The sequence below is a fragment of the Protobothrops mucrosquamatus genome, unplaced genomic scaffold (assembly GCF_001527695.2).
Source record: "Protobothrops mucrosquamatus isolate PMUCROS unplaced genomic scaffold, P.Mucros_1.0 scaffold28, whole genome shotgun sequence".
Taxonomy (NCBI): domain Eukaryota; kingdom Metazoa; phylum Chordata; class Lepidosauria; order Squamata; family Viperidae; genus Protobothrops; species Protobothrops mucrosquamatus.
In genome coordinates this window covers 1036615-1049270 of record NW_015386413.1, presented here as the reverse complement: position 1 = coordinate 1049270, position 12656 = coordinate 1036615, and positions in this window count along the sequence as shown.

Here is a 12656-nt window from a genome sequence, read left to right as displayed (position 1 = left end):
CACAGTCAGCCAGAAGTACAGACTGGATTTGGCATTTTTGTCTACCTATCGAGTCCTTCCCAAGGACCTGGGATAGGCAGATGTGGATGTTTGATGGTATTACAGATCTCGTCGCAGGATGGAAGCAGTTCCTAGTAAGGCCGCCTTTTGCAATTGACTAATGGCGAATTTGTCAATGCCAATGGTGTTCAAGTGGTGCTCCAATTGTTTTGGGATTGCACCCAAGGCGCCTATTACTATTGGTACTACCCTTGCTTGCTTTTGCCACAGTCTTTCTATTTCTATTTGTAGGTCTTTGTATTTTGTTATCTTCTCCAGTTCTTTCTTGTCTATTCTGCTGTCTCCAGGCACTGCCATGTCCACTATCCAGACTTTTTTGTCTTTCTTATCGACAATTGTTAAATCCGGGGTGTCATGTTGCAGGTGCTTGTCTGTTTGAATTCTGAAGTCCCAGAGCAGTTTAATTTTATCAGTTCTGACCGAATGGTGGAGAATGGAATCAACAATTCTCAGAAAGAGCACTGATGATCAGATGACTGCAAGGAATTTAAATCCTGCCATTCTCCCACCACCCAGTCAGAGCCAAAGAAACGTCTTCAAGGAAAAGCAAAGAAAGTCCAGATGCCTCTTGAAAAAGCACCTTTGGGACAAACCATGACCTGGATGACTGAGAATCTCCACATAGACACATTCATTCTGCATTCCCTCAAACAGGCATATTTAGCTAAATTGCCCTCCCCCCCACTGTTTGATCTGCTGGTTTGAAAGTCATGAAATATAATGTGGTTATCCTATATTTTGTGACGTGATACGAACCACGTGACACACATTGTGTTCTCAGCTGCTACTGTGGGCAACTAAAGAAATAAAGAGTAAAAATTAAGAGAGAGAAGGATCGTATTTTGGGTGGTAGATAAGTTTCTCCTTATTAAACTATCTTTTATGACAGCCATTCTCATTCTGTTTTAATGCACGTCTCCAGGGCCTGTACAACATAGCAGATCCTCACAATAGCTTTTTCACGGTACAGCATAGAATCAAACATAGTTTGACAGTGTGCAAGACAATCGTTATTAATTTCCTTCCACGGCACTTCGCAGAGTGACTAAAACAATCTCCTTGTGATGGAAAACAAAACGAGAAGAAAAGCGAGTGTTGGAGGTAAAAATTGGCTATTTGCCTAGCCAGCTATATTTGTCTTCTTTGTTCAAAGTCATCTTCTATTGATTGCAATAATTACACACACATATAGCTGGAAGCAATGTTCTCGAATTGGTATTTAATTAAAGTGATGATTGATTCTAATTGTTTGGTAAACACATCACATTCCAGTATGTAAATAGCATCAACTGATGAAGGATAAAGAAAAAAAACAACAACTGAAAAGCAACACTAGAATGCTTTAAAAGGGGCAAGGAACAATCTTTGAAGAGAATGCCTGAAAATAATTTCTCCACTTCATCTGTTGTTATGGTGGAATCTATTTGTGTTAGGCTGATAGCTAAGAGGTTTGGTATTTATGAGCTAGAATGCAAAGAAATTATTTTCTTTTTAAAATGTGCTTGAAATTGAAATCGGCACCTTCTTTGCACTCCCCCTCCCATTTCAATAATAATTTAGAAATGAAAATTGGAGACTATCTGTGGCACGTGACCTTTTCTGACAGATTCTTCATTTAAAATGGGATTTGTTAGTGTGGACAAGTCAGGATTAAATAGGCATTTATAGGAAATAGACATTTTGAGTGGTCTACAGTGTACAGGGCTTTTCAACCTTTTCACCCATTGTACTACTTTTAGGATATGGCAATATCCGAGTACCACCAGTCGACTAGCAAGGTGTCAAAAACTTGATGACCAAAAAAAAAAAAGGAAAAAAGTGATAAAATACAGGTAATCCTCGACTTACAACAGTTCGCTTAGTGACTGTTCAAATGTTACAATGGCACTGAAAAAAGTGCCCCCCAAGCCACAGCTGAGCAAGACACCTACCTGCCCACCTGGCGGTGCTCTTCCTCCTGTCCGACGTTTCCATTATTGTGAGCATTTCTGTTGAGGATTGGCAGCGGGGATGAGGTGGGGGGTATTTGGTTTTTATTCCCCCTGTCTGCTGGGTGGTTGCAGCAGGTTTTGGTCACTTCACATGACCCTGGGACACTGTGACCGTCATAAATATGAATCAGTTGCCAAGCATCTGAATGTAAATCACAAGACCCTGGAGATGCTGCAACATTCCAGCTAATCGGCGCTTCTTCTGGGCTCAGCGGAAGCGCCAGGATCAGTGCTTCTTTCCAGCTGATTGGTGCTTCTTCAGGGCTCAGCAGAAGCACCAGGATCAGCACCGAGCTCCAGCTGGAGCCTGGCACTGATCCTGGTGCTTCCGCTGAGCCCTGACAGCCCCAAAGAAGCGTCGATCAGCTGGAAAGCGGCACTGATCCTGGGGCTTCCGCTGAGCCCTGACAGCCCTGCAGCTCCAGCCATCTCTCGCTCAGGCTTGTGCGGTGCTGCCACCGGTTCAGCTCATTCCCCTCCCCCACTACCACTTTTCTAGGATGGTCGTGTACCACCTGCCAGGTGCCAATGTACCACAGGTGGTATCCGTACCACTGGTTGAAAAGCCCTGGTCTACAGCAACAATTCCCATCCCCTGGAAATTCTGATTGACTGAAGATAGAAAGAGGTAAGCCTTAGGACATTTGGGATTAGAAGTTTTGACGAGTTTTTTCTTTTTATTTTAAGCAACGATGATGAAGAAGAAAAAAGTCACGATTGTGTTAAATTAGAGATGGGTTTCAGGTCTTCTCCTTGGTCATTTTCTGAGTCTGTGTTGCCTACACAATCACAACATTATAAAATTGGTCATCAACTCCAACCTTCCATTCAGTGCAAGAATCCAAAACGTAGCATCACAAACTGATGGCAATTTAGCTTCCACTTGGACTCAAGTCAATGAAGAAAGGTCCACCACCGTTCGGTTGAGTTACAGGCTTCAGAGTCAAAAGTTCTCTTACTAACAGAGGATTTTGCCTGGCATTCAACTGGAATCCGTCTTCCTGTAATTTGAAAACATGTTTTGTTTTTCCACATCCTACGATCTGCTTTCAGCCTTCCATCAAAACAAACATAAAACAGTTCCCAGTTTGTTTGTTTTTTCTGAAATGGTACATATCACTTCTGGAAGTGTGTCACTTCATGTAAAGTAAAAATAAATAATGGCTGAGTTATCCAGCTCCCCATCCCTAATCTTCGCTAATTTGTGGGGTACCGAAGAAACATATTCGATTCCCAACTTTACACATTTTTTCCAACGTGAAAACGTTCGCCTTCGAAAGCGACCTCATTTATAAACCTTGTTATTTTCCTCCTTAATGGCATAGGCACTTAGAATGGTTCATAGATATGGACAACAAAACAAACATTCCTCGTATCAACCAAAATAAATTTGTCTCGCCTGTGAAGAGTGATAATGATATTTCTTTCACTTGCATGAAAGACCTTGATAAAACCTCCGTCGAGGGATTTTTCAGATATGCTTCTGTCTCTTTCTTGACAGGGACATAATAACCATTCCTCACCAACGAGATGTACAACAGCTGCTAGGTAGTTTGAAGCAGGCCCCGGAAAGTTAAAAAGTTCATATCTAGGTCATTCTTATAGCACTTTGAAAATTATGCTGAGCTCTCGTGAGCGTGTAGGTGTTTTTCAGCTGGGGTTTGTCATCTCAAATATTCATGGGATGTAGGCAAAGTAATTTGCGGAAAATGTTTTCTTCGTGACAATAGACAAATAATTGACCAAGTATAGATATTATTAGTAGGAATAGACATCAATGTCATATTACTAGTATTACTAGATATCCTGTGCCCAACTGGGTCATCATTCTGAGGTATTTTCTTACCTAAATAGAGAAATAGAAGGATCACAGGTGAGCAATAGGAGTGGGAGTGACTTTCGGCTTCCTGCTGTCTTTCCCATTGCATTTTCCTTGTAGGGATCTGGCAAATGATCAGAACTCACTCTTTCTTTCTTTCTTTCTTTCTTTCTTTCTTTCTTTCTTTCTTTCTTTCTTTCTTTCTTTCTTTCTTTCTTTCCTCCCTCCCTCCCTCCCTCCCTCCCTCCCTCGAATTCCTGCTGGCTTTCCCATTACATTTTCCTTGTGGGGATCTGGCAAATGATCAAACTCTCCTTTCTTTCTTTCTTTCTTTCTTTCTTTCTTTCTTTCTTTCTTTCTTTCTTTCTTTCCTTCCTTCCTTCCTTCCTTCCTTCCTTCCTTCCTTCCTTCCTTCTTTTCTCCCTCCCTCCCTTGAATTCCTGCTGGCTTCCTCATTACATTTTCCTTGTGGGGATCTGGCAAATGATCAAACTCTCTTTCTTTCTTTCTTTCTTTCTTTCTTTCTTTCTTTCTTTCTTTCTTTCTTTCTTTCTTTCTTTCTTTCCTTCCTTCCTTCCTTCCTTCCTTCCTTCCTTCCTTTCTTTCCTTCCTTCCTTCCTTTCCTCCTTCTTTCTTTCTTTCTTTCTTTCTTTCCTTCCTTCCTTCCTTCCTTCCTTCCTTCCTTCCTTCCTTCTTTCTTTCTTTCTTTCTTTCTTCAGTCCATGTGGTCCTTATTGCATTAAGTTGTTGAAATGTAAGTACTGAATTGTGTGTCAAATTTAAATAAACCTCTGGATCCTAAAGGGAGAATTTCATTGGGTGTTGTCTCTTGTTTCTCTTTAACAAGTTTTTCCCCTGGCAATATGGGTCAGGAAGAAAGTTGTAAAAATAAACTTGGATCCAATATATTTTATGTTTGAGCCGATGTAACTGGCGTCTCGGCGCCATCTTGCTCTCCCCAAAGAGATTAATAGGAAACAGACTCAAGCTGAATTATTTAACGCAGACACGAACTGAATCTCTTATTTTCGCCTGCTAAATTTTATAGCCAAATTTCATTGAGGACAATGAGGTCTACCAGGATCTGACTTTCATTCGTCCTTTGTCAGACAAAAGTGGACTTTCACTCCCACAATGCAGTATAATTGAATTTTAATGGTGAGGGACATTCTGTATAGAAAACCTTAAAAAAAAAAGAAATGTCACCAAATGCTAAAGGACGCAGGGACATCTTTATACATAGATAAAAGATGCAGGCTACCGATCAGAATCATAATTTTGCCTTTTCAAAATACATTTGCGATGTTGAATTAGGCCTTTGTAGCTCAGGAATGTAGTTCAGCTTTGGGGGGGCCTGCAAAAAGACAAACTAATAATAAAAGCAGAATGCTAGAGATTCAGAACACAGCGGTCAAGATTTCTGAATCACACAAAATTTTCCTTGATGGATTAGCAATGCAGGTTATGCTCTTGATCTAAGTGCTTTGTTAGGAAGAATAATAATTTAAAAAAAATCCCTAGGTATCAGCAAATGTATTGGGGTTTATAATTCCAGTTTGGTTTTGTCTCTTGAAACCTCTTTCACTGGAATCAAGATCACGCAAAGTAGTAATACCGCTTTATAAAACCCTAGGGAGGCCACACCTGGAATACTGCAGCCAATTTTGGTCACCATACTACAAAAAAGATGTTGAGACCTTGGGAAAAGTTCAGAGAAGAGCAACTTCGATGATCCAAGGCCTGGAGAATAAAACATACGAAGAACGGCTACAGGACTTGGGCTTGGCTAGTCTAAAGAAAAGAAGAAACAGGGGTGACATGATAGCCGTATTCCAGTATCTGAGGGGCTGCCACAAAAGAAGAGGGGGTCAAATTATTTTCTAAAGCACCAGAGGGCAGGACAAGAAACAATGGTTGGAAACTGACCAAAGAGAGAAGCAAGCTGGAATCAAGGAGAAACTTCCTAACAGTGAGGACAATTAACCAGTGGAACAGCTTGCCTCCAGAAATCGTGGGCGCTCCATCACTGGAGATTTTTAAGAAGAGACTGGACAGTCACTTGTCTGAAATGGTATAGGTTCTCCTGCTTGAGCAGGGGGCTAGACTAGAAGATCTCCAAGGTCCCTTCCAGCTCTATTCTATTCTATTCTATTCTATTCTATTCTATTCTATTCTATTCTATTCTATTCTATTCTATTCTATTCTAAACTTATTTCTGTTAAAAAAAAATCCATTTAAAACATCCAGAGCTTGATATTCAGTGTAGGTCATTAGAAAAAATCAGAACTGCTTCGGTGCTTTTGTCAAAAGTTGCTTTAAATTTAGTATTTTGGCTCCCACCGGTAGAGCGTTAAGCTACTTCTCTCTACCTGATTGCCACCTTGCCAAATGTTTACTGATCCCTCGCATTGTGCAATTACGCGGAGTCTCCTTGCAGTACTGATCTGTGACTGATTTAATCAAATGTGAAAATAACTTTTTATCCCGAAGACCTTGAGAAGCGCTTGGGGAAAATGGATCTTCTTGCAGAATGGCAAGGCAGGATTACTCTTCTTTTTCATTTTTATTTTATTTTTTTGGCCTGCGATTTCAGCCTGAAAGAATCTAACCCAGAGATGTTTTTTCCCCCTTTTGAATTGTCCTTCCCTTCCTTTTTCCATGCATCGTGGTTTCAAAGCATGCGGCGAAATATTTCTTATCTTTATTTTTGGATTTTTTTTTAACTTGAAGTTCTCAGATGTCTTTTCTGCTTTATGCGTGTCTGAGTGTGTCTGTGCACTTTTGCGAGCGGGTGGAGTGTAGTGCTGCTGCCACAACCTGAGAGATATTTTGCAGACCCCTGCAGTGCTGGGGGGAATATTTGGAAAATAATGTACAAATCAACCTTTTTTGGGGGGGGCTGATGCTGTGCGTGTGTGTTTAAGCATGCCCAAGAGAAATTTGTTAACAATTCTCTAAAAATCCCTTCCCAGAAATGGCAGAGAAACTCTTGTTCTTCAAATGGACCTTGCAATTGATTTCTGGACAGGCAGAATGGACATTTTCTGCTTTGATCCAAATAGTTATACCTATATAGTCAGTGCTTTTTTTCTAAAAAAAAATAAAAATAAGGTGCCGAAACACACACACGTCATACAACCCGCCTTGCCTACCCTACAAGGTTCCATCCAAAAAAGGTGCCGGAACTCAGTTCTGGGCGTTCTGTGACAAAAAAAGCCCTGCATATAGTTAATAAAATTGCAGCCTTTATCTAACCCGAGAAGGGTGTTGCAACTCTATGTCCAAGAGCATGGATAACTGGGTTAATTACCTGGTGGTTAATGAAAAGAGTAAAGACATTAGCTGTTTTCTTACTTCTGCCAAAAAAAAAAAAAACCTGCATGGCTGTCATCATCTGGTTCCTCAGAGATGACAACAATTTGAAGGAGAGTTTACTTCACTCTGTAAACTGCTTAGAGAGGGCTGTAAAGCACTGTGAAGTGGTATATAAGTCTAAGTGCTATTGCTATCTATCTATCTATCTATCTATCTATCTATCTATCTATCTATCTATCTATCTATCTATCTATCTATCTATCTATCTATCTATCTATCTATCTATCTATCTATCTATCTACCTACCTACCTACCTACCTACCTACCTACCTACCTACCTATCCATCCATCCATCCATCCATCCATCCATCCATCCATCCATCTATCCATCTACCATGGTAGTGCAGTGATTAAAATGCTGCATTGCAAGCCAACTCTGCCCACTGCCAGGAGTTCGATCCTGACTGATTCAACATTGACTCAGCCTTCCATCCTTCTGAGGTGGGTAAAATGAGGACCCAGATTGTTGGGGGCAAATAGGCAGACTCTGTAAACCGCTTAGAGACGGCTGTAAAGCACTTTGAAGTGGTATATAAGTCTAAGTGCTATTGCTATCCATCTATAATCTATAATCTATAATCTATAATCTATAATCTATAATCTATAATCTATAATCTATAATCTATAATCTATAATCTATAATCTATAATCTATAATCTATAATCTATAATCTATAATCTATAATCTATAATCTATCTATCCATCTATCCATCTATCATCTATCGTCTATCACAGGGGTAGTCAACCTTAGCTCTTTTATGACTGGTGGACTTCAACTCCCAGAATTCCTGAGCCAGCCATGCTGAGGGGAAAGGGAGAGGTTTCCAAGCTGAGCCATGCTGGCTCAGGAATTCTGGGAGTTGAAGTCCACGAGTCATAAAAGAGCCAAGGTTGACTATCCCTGATCTATCATCTATCATCTTTCTATCATCTATCATCTATCATCTATCATCTGTCATCTATCATCTATCATCTATCATCTACCTATTTCTAGCTATCTTCTCTCTAAAACCAACACTGATAGTTGGATAAAATGAAGATCAGATCAGAGGAGATTTCTGGTGGAATGAATGGCAGACGGACTAGAAGAAGTTATGAGATTCTAAACTACTTTGGAAAAAAAAATAAGAGAGTTTTGGAGTCTGGGTATTCTGTATCTAGGCTGCTAGTTTCTCCAGTCAGTTTGAATAAAGGACAGCTTTTCTGCAAGATTAACTCAGCAACTCTTTAAAACACCTGCCCTTTCAAGTTATTAAATACCTGACATTTAACAACTTTGATTGATATTGCTGATGTCCAACTATAGTACATGTATTTGGGAGTGAAACACCAAATTAAATCTACAAGAGATTAACAGAATTTTGCCATTAATTTGATTCAAGTTTTTTTAAAAGAAAAAATAATATATATATAATTGCTGTGAAAAGCAGCACATTTACGCAGACCATAGGAAATATTACAGGTTTCTTTTAAGGTTATACTTCTTAAAATATGTGCTAATAACTCTTAAGTGTTAAAGGATCTCAGCTGTGTTATAGCGTGTTCAATGTCTTTTCCTCCACCAGATCATTAGAAATGAAATACCTTGAAAGATTTTTTTCTATGGAAGCAAAACTGGAACAATTTAGGAACCTAACTGATTTCTTTTCCTCTCCTTTCCTAATTTGTTTTTAATTAATAATTGTTTAAATGAAAAGAGAGAAAGAGAAAAAAAAAACCCAAGTGAAAAGAGGAAAAAGATAAAGAACTTTAAATCAGGGGGGGGTCTTCAAACTTGGCCCTTTTATGACTTGTGGACTTCAACTCCCAGAATTCCTCAGCCAGCGTGCCTGGCAGAGGAATTCTGGGAGTTGAAATCCACAAGTCATCAAAGGGCCAAGTTTGAAGACCCCTGTCTTAAATCTAACAGACAAAATGGAGGCTGGCTGAGGAATTCTGGGAGCTGAAGTCCACAAGTCATAAAAGCGCCATGTTTGAAGACCCCTGTCTTAAATCTAACAGACAAAATGGAGGCTGGCTGAGGAATTCTGGGAGCTGAAGTCCACAAGTCATAAAAGGGCCAAGTTTGAAGACCCCTGATTTAAATAATGCAGAGATATAGCATGGATAAATGGACAAAGAGATTATTGAGGTTATGCACTTAGTGTCCAATACAGAATATCACTGATGGAAAACTAGCTATAAAAACAGAATATGTTAAATTATTTTTACAGTAAGGAAAAGGATTTTGGAAATCTTTGGGATCTCAGGGCTGACTGCCAAAGTATCCACTGATTTATTATGTAAGAATGCAAAATGAATAAAGCAAAAAGGTAGAAGAAAAAGTTCTATAACACGAAAGCTAAACATGGATGGATATTTAAAATTGTCATGTGTTTCCAATCTAAGTTCTTTTTCCCAATAAAATCAGACTGCAGATTCTTAAATTTGCCTTTCTTTGTAATATATGGAGGGTATAGAAGCGATTCTTGTTGAAATTTGTTAATTTTATTTTTTTTCATTTAAGCTGGTCTATGACCGCAATAAAGATTTGATTTGACTTCTGAATACATGTTGGTGATTCTGCCAAGTTTAAGTTCCCATTCTGATTTGTTGTTTTTTTTAGCTATGAATCTCTTATTTTCATGGCCAGGAACCTGTATCTTGTAATACTTTGGTTGTATGCCTTGGCATTGTAGTAAGCCTAGATTAAAAAAAAAAGTTTCATTTCAAATTTGATTTCTACAGTTCTTGGAGGAGTGCTGTGTATTTCTTCCACGTACTTTGAAGTTTCTTTTAGATGTCCATCCAATATGGTAAAATGTTCCTTCTATTTTCCTTCTGGGAGCTGACTTCTATCTTCTGTTGCGTTCAGCGGTGGAAAGTAATTTCCCACATGTGTGCTTGGGTGTTATGAGTATCATGCTACTCCATCTCTACTAAATCTAAATGGCCTTGGACTCGGTGAGCAAAGAGTAGACAACGGATACAGCTGCATTTTTTTTCTCGACCGTAAAAGAAGAGAAAATGCTGAACAGAGTCTTTTCCAGATGGATGTCCACCAGATGACAACACTAGGTCTCATGTCAGTTGGAAATAGTGAGGTGAAAAATAGTAAGGTTAAAAAACTGTGGCTTACCCCAGGTTGAAAGACTAAGAAATGTATCTACCACGTCGGATAATCAACGGTAAGCAATGGTTGTTGAAAGAGACATTAATATTTTCCATGAAGTACATATTTCTTCTACTGCACTATCACTCTTAATCTTAGATAGTTGCTACAAGAAAGAATAAGTTACTATTGAAATGCTATCTTTGGGAGGAGTCCTCTTCCTCCATCAATTTCTAAAAGGTATATTACATGTTTCTCATTCTCCATACACAATCGTTTGGTGCACTGGGTGGTTAGGGAATAATATCATGATATTAAAGATAATGTTTCCTGTGAGTTGGCGGTAGAATTTTCTTGGCAACATTATGGAAGTGCTTTTCCTCCTCCTCTTCCTCCTCCTCCTCCTCCTCCTCCTCCTCCTTCTCCTCCTCCTCTGTCTTCATCTTCTCCCCCCACCTCCTCCTCGTTTCTTTCTCCTCCTCCTCCTGTCTTCATCTTCTCCTCCTCCTGCTCCTCCTTCTCTTCCTTCTCCTCTGTCTCCTCCTCCTCCTCCTTCTCTTCCTTCTGCTCCTTCTCCTTTTCCTTCTCCTTCTCCTTCTCCTCCTCCTCCTCCTCCTCCTCCTCCTCCTCCTCCTCCTCCTCCTCCTCCTCCTCCTCCTCCTCCTCTGTCTTCATCTTCTCCCCCACCTCCTCCTCGTTTCTGTCTCCTCCTCCTCCTGTCTTCATCTTCTCCTCCTCCTGCTGCTCCTTCTCTTCCTTCTCCTCTGTCTCCTCCTCCTCCTTCTCCTTCTCCTTCTCCTTCTCCTTCTCCTTCTCCTTCTCCTTCTCCTTCTCCTTCTCCTTCTCCTTCTCCTCCTCCTCCGCCTCCTCCTCTGCCTCTGCCTCTGCCTCCGCCTCCTCCTCCTCCCTTGCTGAACCTACAGCCCTGGGAACCTACAGCCCTGGGAATTGATGACAGTGTCTCATTCAAGAGGTGACCCAATCCAATTCCATTAGCTTTGACGTAAGCCATGTTGGTAAGTTGCTCTTACCTCTTTGGGCATTGATCCTTCCATCTGATGGGAAGGCCAAGATCTTTGCCCATGCTAAATTGGTATTGTTCTTTTGCTACAATTCCACGTGAAGAGGGCATAGCAATTCTTCTCATCTTCAACTTTTGGGGCCTCCTTACCATCTCCTCTTTTTTTTTTTTTTTGCAAAAAAAGAATGCATAAGCCTCCTGAAGAAAGAAAATGAGTTGCAAAGCTTCAAATTGCTCTTCAAAAGATATAATTTGTTATTGCCATGAAAATGGCTTGGTTCTGTTTCAATAACCGTCTTCCTTGGGGGCCCCCCGCAAATGAATAAGATACACAGAATAGATGCTCAAATGAATGTGGCTTGCTAAAACAAATCAATAAACGCCCGCTTTCAATTAGGAAATATACACGGTATGGCATTGCATGAGCAATGCAGCAGACATAATAACCGCCAATCATTCATCATTATAAATCTCGAAGCTTCCATTTTCAGAAACGTGAAAGGATAATTAGTGATTTAAAAAAAATCTTTCAAAATTAAAGAGGTCTCTCGTCTCAATTATACCCATGCTAGCATCTTTCCTCTCCCCTCAAATTTAACGCCACAAATTGCAGTATCTCTCTCTCTCTCTCTCTTTTTTTTTTTTTTAGAAAAATAATATTTTCAGCACAGGGGGGAATTTTTTTGTACCCTGCTTCTGATCCAGATCACTTTTTCAAGGAAACCGTTTAAAAAAATATATATGAGGAGAACAGACTCCAAAGTTCGGAATCCCTTGGAAATTGGAGATAGAATAGAATATTCTTTATTGGCCAAGTGTAATTGGACACGGAAGGAATTTGTTTCTGGTGCGTAAGCTCTCTCAGTGTACCTACAAACAACAAAGTGGTAGGTCATAGAGCCTAAATCATAAAAGACAATCCTAAATCACGATACAAACAAAAAGGGATAAATCATAAGACACCAATAGGAGAAGGTAGTAGGAGAGACGAGAAGATGAAAAAAGACGAGAAGATGAGAAAGACGAGAAGGATTTGATTTGATTTTGATTTTGATTTTATTAAATTTATACCCCGCCCTTCTCCCGGAGGACTCAGGGCAGCTTACAGCCAGTTTAAAACAATAGTACAGTACAATACAAAATTTAAAAAGATTTAAAAATAACTATTCAGATTTGGCTGCTCCTACTAAAAATTTAATTTAAAACCCCTTTAAAATACCCCTAGGCCAGTCCTGCCTGCTGAAATAACCAGGTCTTAAGGGCGCGGCGGAAGGAGGGGAGATCCGGGATCACCCGGAT